Below are 9,070 nucleotides of genomic sequence, written 5' to 3' on the forward strand. Positions count from 1 at the left end.
CCATTTTTCATACTGCATTTATATATTAGTCTTGCCCACTCTCTCTCTCATTAGGAAAGATCATGGTTAAATCTATCTCGCTGATGCCAGATATAAACAAACATCAAAAGGTCAAACACCATACTCAATTATACACAAGACTGTATCAGCCCCCATCTTACCTCAGTCATACAGCATTATCATTACAGAGTGCCTACATCATCATAATCACCAGCATCATCACATATATTTCACAAAATAAGAAAATGAAAAGAACAGAAGTAAGCAGTATTAACTAATTTATTAACATCTATGAACTCATTTATCAACATATTTTGTTTCTATCAAGATCTTTTTAAATCCAACATGACATCAAAAAAAGGATGAGGGAGGGGGGTGTCTCTTGAATTCAAATTTTTCAGTTGTAAAAGTTTACTGTAGATTTTGAACAAAATATTCAATAATATCAACATGCTATTTTATTATGTAAAGCACAGGTATATACTGAGTTTTATGAGTACTTTATCTTACATTAGACATTATTGTTGTTGTTTTTACTACTACCTGTATTATCATTATTATTACTGCTATTATCATGATCATTGTCGTTATTGTTACTATTTTTAATATTGTTATTATTATTAATGTTATTAATTATATTACTACAGTATTACTATTGAACTACATCATTTTATACCCCCCCCCCCCCCCCCCCACCCCTTCAATTTACTATTCAGTTCAGCATCCCTAATATGTTTGTCAGAACTTGACTTAAGATTAAATATCAAAAAACTATGTTACATGTACACGCATTTAAAAGAACAAATGATTACTTTCATGATCCTCGATATATCTTCTTCTTCTTCTTCTGGTAATCTTCAAAAGGCGTTGTAGCCTATCACGAAGATGAACTATTACTAAAGATTACAAGTGGTGTGAGGAAGACAGAATGTTTCTAAGTGGGATAAAGAGAGTAGATGCGTCAGAAGTAGTCCCTGGCAGTTCTCTGGACTGTCAGCATGCACTATATTTGCTGGAAGTCAGTTCCATTAACTTTGGGACAGAGTGTTGGGCAAATACAAACTTGTCTATGTCGCTTCTGACTTAGTGCAACTGAATTAGGGTCATGTCATGGTACTTCCTGCTTGTGATTTGTTAAAGCCCGTCTGTACTAGTTTGGCCAGGGGGATTAGACCACCTGGCAAGGTCACTGAAAGGTGGTTATCTCATCAAATCAGCTCTCAATTAATATAAGAAAAAGAGGATCATGGGGGACCAACAGGCACCGATTAGGCATTGTTTGCTATATAGAGGGCGCAAGTAGCTATAAGTAGTGCAGTGGGAAAATTTTCAAGGGAAAGCGGAGAGACCATTGACTATCTTGTGCACCATTCCCAATCTTCTTGCAGAGTGCCTTGTAGTTGTAGATATAGTAGGCAATTAAAAGGTGCTGATCATCTCAGTCAAACTGCTGGTTCTCTTGTGGTCCCCATTGTGAAGTAGCGTCCTGGACATCTTAGATGTTGTAGGGATCCCAGACACCGGAACAGTTCTCAAGATGAGGGTGGACTAGGGACTTGTACAAAAGAAGCCTGGGTATCAAACCATGCAGATTGGGACAACCTGCATAATAAAAACAAAAAGAGAGGAGAAATCAAATAAGATTAAACCTGCTGCATTATATTGTATTTTCAAAAATAGTACCTCCCCACTTTTTGTAGGCCTTGCATTTTAATTTTATTAAAAAATGATAAACTTATGTCTATCTGATAGGGCCCTTTTTGAAAAGAAGAGTAAAGGTTTAGAGTTCTAGATGTATTTCCAATTATTCTTAAAGTAATTTCCAATTTATTTTAAGTTATTATTTGCTAGACTTTTGTGAACAAAAGTTTGTTAGATATAATGTAATATTGAGGAAAAAATGCCTTTGAGTACGTCTTTTAATATGCTGAGAGAATAAACTGTAGCAACACCATAGTTTGTCACCTAAATAAAAAGCTAGAGAATAAATGAGAATTACAAGATATAATGCAACACAAGATGACAGTTCCCCAAATCTTTGTATATAGTCCTAGTCGAGTGCGGTGTTCGCATGGGCTTAGATTATACAGCCTGAATATTTTCGGACTTTATACAAACATACCTTGCCAGAGTTCAACTTAGGTGTCCTGTTCTTGAATTAGATCTACACCATAACATTTGATGATCAGGTCCTGGTGCTCTTTGTTGCACTTCTGTGATCATTATCTGCTTCTTTGTTCCATAGGATCTACAATTTAAAGAAAACATAAACTTAGTAAGGTTCCTGCTAATATCAAATGCATGCATTAGTTATCAGTTTATAACTTTGTTCATGTCCTTTAATAAAGAAAGAAATATCCATATCATATGTAGGGTTGGATCCAGAATTCTCACCAACATAAAACTAAAAGGGGTGGCATAAAATCCTGAAAATAAACTAATTATTTCAAACAAGGCACAATGACATGAGTAAGAGCAAAATCAGGGAAAGAGGGGGGGGGGGGGGGGGGGGGAGGAGACACCTTTTTTCTTTTGTTTTTGTTGTTGATGGTAGATCTAGCCTAGTAGTAGATCTAGATCTACATTCAAACTAAGCTGAATCTGGACCTGGATCACAATAATGACACATGTGCACGACTAGTCTAGTCTAGTGTAGCAAAAACGAGACTAGACCCATGGCTATGTAATTCTTTGCTATGGCATAACACAAGCTATAGATCTAGATCTAATTGCCTATTTTCAGTATTATTAGTAGGTGGCTCTAGACCTAGATCTAGACCCGTCCCTAGACCTATGCCACATCTGAAAAAGGGGGGCACAGAATGATTGTGCACCCCCCCCCCCCCCTCTCCATAACTTCCACATCATTTATTTAATCCACCTACACCAGGCATTTATTTAGTCTTTCTTTATTAGAATGCATTAGGCCTAGAATCTAGCCCTAGATCTAGGCCTGTACTAGATGCGGGGTTAAATCATGCTGTTTATATTTAAGTGCTAGATATAGACTAGACCTAGATCTAGGCCTAGCCCTAGGCTCTGCTTAGGCTTTGCTTAGCCCGAATGTTTCTGTCTCTTTCGTTCGTTAGCCTCTGATTTGGGTAGGGTCGGCTGAAGAGAGGAGCCGACCCTACCCAAATCAAGGGCTAACGAACAAAAGAGACAGAAAATTCAGGCCAGACTATGCTATGAATACTAGCCTAGCCCTAGGCTTTACAGTAACACACTGTAAGTTATAGCCGCGCCAGCTCAGGAAACGCAGTCGCTTCTTGGTAGAGTGTTACAGCCGGCTAGAACCGGCGGATTGAAGATCATAAACCGCTCGACGAGATCTCATCGGCTTGGACTAGCAATGAGCCATTTGCGCAGTCTCCAACAGGTCCACATCTACGACCGATTACTATCGGAAATCAAGCTATGAACTGAACTTAAAATTATGAGATGTGCTCTAATGAAATAACCTACGGTAAAATCCTGATTGTTTCTGAAAATACTACTGTCGATGACTTAAATTAGAGTTCATTCAATCAGTTAATATTCTTTGGTCAGAAGAAAGAAAAGAGGATGGGGTAGGGGGTTAACCGGGTAATACGTTGTGACAATGCGGAGAGCCGCTCACTGCAATGACGAACACATCACAATCATTTCAGAGACCTTCACACAAAATGGATCTTTACTTACTTTTCTTGATATCATAAGGTATCACTTCGATGCCAATGTTCGCCTGAAGATTTTCTGCTTCACTGAGACGTACTTGACAAACTTCTATTATAATAGAAATTCACTTAAAAGAAAAATGTTTCATTGTTCGTAATTGAATAACTTGAAAGTTGCAGTTCATACAACCACCATTTTCGTGCTCAAATCGTAGGGAATTCTGGGAATGCAAAAAATGTTTTATGCATGACCTAATACATAAAACATTTTGTCGATGGCCAATCAACAAACAGTAGTTGGCGTATTTTTTACGTCATTGCTCATGAATATTCATTGACCCTCCAAAACCGTCGTTCAAATCGGACAAAACCCCCATAATGCATCCAATGCAAAACCTATGAAATGTCAAAGGTCACGATTTTAGTTGGCCCTCTAGTCCTCCTACGGAGGACATACTGTGTATGATCGAATCTCTTTGCATGTAACCCATGCATCCTGATTATTAAGTAATACAAATGATGCATTTTCATTCTTCTTAAAAAGACGAAGACTATGAAACCCATTCAATACACAGTGACTGTAAAACACAACATACATTTTGACTTTTAGTCATCGTAGGACTAGGAGTTGCTGCTCGTTTATTAAATATTACACATACTTTTAATTAATAATGAAATAGGAATAAAGAAAAAACTTGCCTCGTGCAATGCAAGAATACATGTATATAGCTCACAAGCAAACACAGGTATTAAACAAAATATTTACAACTACCGTATACCAACACTTGCTCTAAAAAGGAAGAAAGAAAGAAGAGAATGAAGAAGAAAAAAAAACACTGAATATAATCAGCCACATCCTGAAGAAGCTTTGAATAAAGTGAGCATGTCACTGAACTGTAAAATCCTCTTGAACAATCAGCCATTGATCTTCATTGATTCTTACCTTACAAGTATTCAACTCACAAATTGTGACCACACTAGCTCTTTCCTCTTCACTGCTAAGATTAAAAAGAAAACTTTCCATTTCAATTATATCAAACACTCCTTTCCTGTCATACAACATCATACACTGAATGTATAATTTTTTAGCAGAGAGGACCATTTCTTTTTATGTCATATTTTTGGTCATTTTGATGAAACCCCGTAATTGCAAGTGCAATCAATGCAATACAAAGCCTGAGTTAACCAACAATTGTCAATGCTCAATATTTCCACAATGTAAATTGTATTTTAATGGAGAAACAAATCAATTTCCATCAAACATGCTCAGCATGTAAGCAATGTAAAGGTTAATGCCCTTCAGGTGGCTCTTCCATGAGCAAACTTAAAAGTTAAAACTGCAAATATTTTTTAAATCATGAAAATATTGCACAGGATTACATTTGTATTTAGAAATGAAAAATAGTCAAAATAAAATGGACATGAAACATTATAAATTTATCCTTGAATCTTATCTTTGAATCTTTAATGATTTTAAATTGGTCGATAAGCTTGAGAGAACATTCCATTTTCATTGTTTTTGTTTAGCTTTTAAAATAAATGACACTGGGGGAAGAAAAAAAAGATAAATGTAATGTATATGCCTACCTCTGTCCATAAGAAATTGGGCGCATTTACACGATTAATTTCATAATTATACTGATATACGGAAATGTACATGTACCTCTGGTTTATTTTTTTTAAACAGACACAAACAGTACATCCATAGGTGTGTTTCTCCATTCAAGAAAAATTAAAGACATTTTAATTGATCAGCTTCTCCACATAACTTGTTATATCAAATCAAAAAAGTATGCATGAATATGATGATGAATTCTATCCTACTATATCCAAGGAGTTGCTGGTAACTCCTTGCTATACCTTATCAAAACCATGTAACTCCTTGCTATACCTTATCAAAACCATGTAACTCCTTGCTATACCTTATCAAAACCATGTAACTCCTTGCTATACCTTATCAAAACCATGTAACTCCTTGCTATACCTTATCAAAACCATGTAACTCCTTGCTATACCTTATCCAAACCATGTCAAGCCGATGATTAATATATAAATATATTCTAGTAAACTACAGCCTTGGCTAGAGTAAATCTCTTGGTTTTCTAACTGACATTGGTGTGTGTTTGAGACATTCAGATGGTCCAAACTTTCACTCTAAGGTTACTGGGACAAAGGAGCTAATGACTATGATACCCACTGTAAATTACACCCATTTCAATTACTTCCTACAATAACAGGTATTCACTTCCTTTGTGTTGTAATTCACCATTCCATTTTGATGTGACCAGAAGGGTAGGAGATAGTGATGATTTATGGCTGGTTTTAAGCATTAAGTCTTCTTTATTTATTCTTCGTTTCATCCTCTTTGTGATTCTCAAATGCTGATCTAGGTCTACCTCTTCCAGTTAGAACTACCGCAATATCCATCACCCCTCCTTTTTCTCTCTCTCTCCCTCCCCCCCCCCCTTCCCCTTCTCGCTCTCTCTCTCTCTCTCCTTCTCTCTCTTACTTTTCTTCTCCATTTTCTCATTTCCTCTTCTACAAATTTGATCAATCAATTTATTTGTAACTATTCTTTTTCAGTTTACCTTTCCTACCTGTACATGTATATCCTTTTTTTAAAATACTAAATACTGTCTAAACCAAGGAGATACCAGTACATCTAAACAACCAACGGTAATATTGGTCAAATGATATCTCATTGTATTCAAATCTATTTTGTTCATACTACTATCATTTTCCCAATTCGTGTAACATCATGTTATATCACTATATTTATGCGCAGTTCTACTATTTAAACAGGACTTTTGCCAAACTACAGCCACTGTAAAGGAATACGAAAAGATATGGGATGGGAAACTGCCCTAGCATGATGAAAGAAGCTTGGGGGAGGCTGAATATCTCATTTTCGTTACAAATAATTCTAAATAACTTCCACGTAGGCCTGCAGACATGAACTGCAAACACAACCAAATTTCACATATTCATGAACATGAGGATTTACTTCATTGTCACAAAGACAAAATGGCCTTTTTGTATCATGTAATAACTTGATTCACACTATAATAAAATCCTATTACTATTGAAGAGTCATCTTCTTTAAATGACGAGGCCTACATCTGTTTACATTTTACTATACATGTACATGTTTCTGAGTTCTTGTAATCATATCATGGTTAAAACTAAAAAATGTACTTAACAGCAGGCTATAGTATTTCAGCGCATGCTTCACTCTGTGCTACCTTCCTTTCATCAAACTTTTCCCCTCACAGCTCGCCCCTCTCATAGGAGCTTCCTCCCACATGAGCCCAACATGACAACAACCTCCATATTTGACAATTCCCAGAAAATGAAACTTCCTCTGCTTTCTCAGCTCTCCTTATTCCTTCAGTGATGAGATATGTTGCTTTATATGCACAAACATTTCTTGCTTTTCTGTCTGACTATAACTACCTCTCAAACTTGAACACTAATAAAATAATAGTACTTGGTTTCAAAAGTTCAGTGTTTCGGTCAATCAAGTTATTCCCCAACACCCTCCCCACCAACTTTTTTTAATTCCGTGATTTTTTGCCTATTTTCTTCTTCCCCACAATTGTTTCCTGATTTAATGTAGTCTACATGTCATCTTTACGACAGCAATCTGCCATGTGACACCTGATTAAAATACATTTAGGCTAATAAATATCTTCTTCTATATCTATAGTTGCCTCCATTTTAAGCTGCTTTCACTCATACTCTCTAAAAAATAATTGAGTGATCACTAACGTGACTCCTCTGGAGAGTGAAAATGTAGAGAAAATAGAGTGAACATTAACTCTTTTCTTCTTAGAAAGCACTCTAAATCAATCGCTATTCACTCCTAAACAAGTGATCAATGAGGTGACTGGGGGGGAGGGGGATGAAAATAGAGTGAACATTCACTCTTTTCTTCTTAGAGAGTAAGCTCCTTTCTGATCTTTTCTTATCTAAAATTGTTGCTAAGAATTGGTGGCATCAGAATCTCAGATTAATGCATGAAATTCAAATTATTATCCAATATTTTATGGTAGTCTTTTGGCACAGACAGTACAGTGCTTCAGACACTTCCAAAACATTCCTTGAATCACACCTAGAACCAAACCTCAGGAAGATGTAATTAGTAGTCTGCACTGGATAACTCGGCAGTGAAAGAAAGGCTACATCTATAGTATATTACCATGGAGCTATTAACAGAGGGTGACCCAAGAACTGTCATGTTGAATTGGTATGAAAACCCCTTTTTTAGAAGTTAAACAATATTCCAAGTTAAAAAAACTTTGAGCCTAGCATAACTCTGTCAGTGTCTGATTGTGTCAAACAACAGTAAAGGGCCTATAGACTACAGTCACCATAGTCTTGTGTTTCAGACCCTCTGTTGTACATGACTACTGTAACACAGATTTGTGCCTGCAAACAACTGAGCCTGACTGTGATTCGCCCAACGTTGATCCTGGGGGTCATGTGACCTTATGAGGTCGTTTCACGATGGCCTCATAAACACTGAAGTTCATGCCTCATGCCTGCAATGCTGGATGTGACGGCCAAACAAATTCTAAACACTTTGAAACAGGAAATTTCACCAATTTGATTGGCAAAAAGTTGCCTTCTTGAACATGGAACTTCATGCAATGAAATAACGAAGCTATTCAAACGGAAATCCTTGACAGAGAGGGTGGGCTTATGAAGCAAACTAAACAAACATAATTTACAAATAGCCTATCAAAATATATATAATCTTGTTTGAATTATGAAAGCTACAGCACTGTGCGTCATGGGATTGGGCACAGCCAACCACTCTTTCAAGAGAGTTGATTCTACACATTTTTCCTCAACGTTTTATTATACAGCATTTACTTTTCCTTGACTTTGCTTCACTTCTGGTGGAATGAAAGGCGGGTAGACAAAAAAAGACAACAGTTCGAATATCATCATCACAAATATATATATACACTTCAGCTCATCTGACTAGTTGGCCCCAGTATCAAGCTCTGGATCCAACAAGACATCACTTGCATGTGATTTAAATACTGGTCTACTTTGGCATAAAACTTGTTTGTGTACCGGTAAAATAAATCCCTTCTCATTTTGCATTCACACATCCAAAAGGGAGAACAGATTTAATAAGTCTATTTTTGTACATTTTTTACATTAGTGCCTCAAATTATTTCATTCATCTGATACGAACAACTGTATTTCAATAGTGAGAATGCAATTTGTAAATACATGTATATATCGTGTTGCTAGGTGGGACAAGCATTAATGTTTGTCTAATCTAGCAATAACTGATGTATGCAATTCACATTCTTACTATTGAGATACATATATTTGTTAGAGGTGAATGAAAGAATTTGTATGAGGCGCTTCACAAAGGCAGATGCATGAATTTGGTTACA

The 9,070-nt window shown here is 36.3% G+C and overlaps 1 long non-coding RNA gene across 1 annotated transcript; it reads right to left on the reverse strand.

Moving 5' to 3' along the window:
• Positions 1 to 1,234: 1,234 nt before the first annotated feature.
• LOC115920053 lies at positions 1,235 to 3,820 on the reverse strand. Its single transcript, XR_004062146.1, has 3 exons — positions 3,682 to 3,820; positions 2,123 to 2,248; positions 1,235 to 1,602 (listed from the first exon to the last, which is right to left on the reverse strand). It is a non-coding gene; the product is annotated as an uncharacterized LOC115920053 (long non-coding RNA).
• Between the last annotated feature and the right edge of the window lie 5,250 nt (positions 3,821 to 9,070).

The sequence above is a fragment of the Strongylocentrotus purpuratus genome, unplaced genomic scaffold (assembly GCF_000002235.5).
Source record: "Strongylocentrotus purpuratus isolate Spur 01 unplaced genomic scaffold, Spur_5.0 spur5_scaffold_7, whole genome shotgun sequence".
Lineage (NCBI taxonomy): Eukaryota > Metazoa > Echinodermata > Echinoidea > Camarodonta > Strongylocentrotidae > Strongylocentrotus > Strongylocentrotus purpuratus.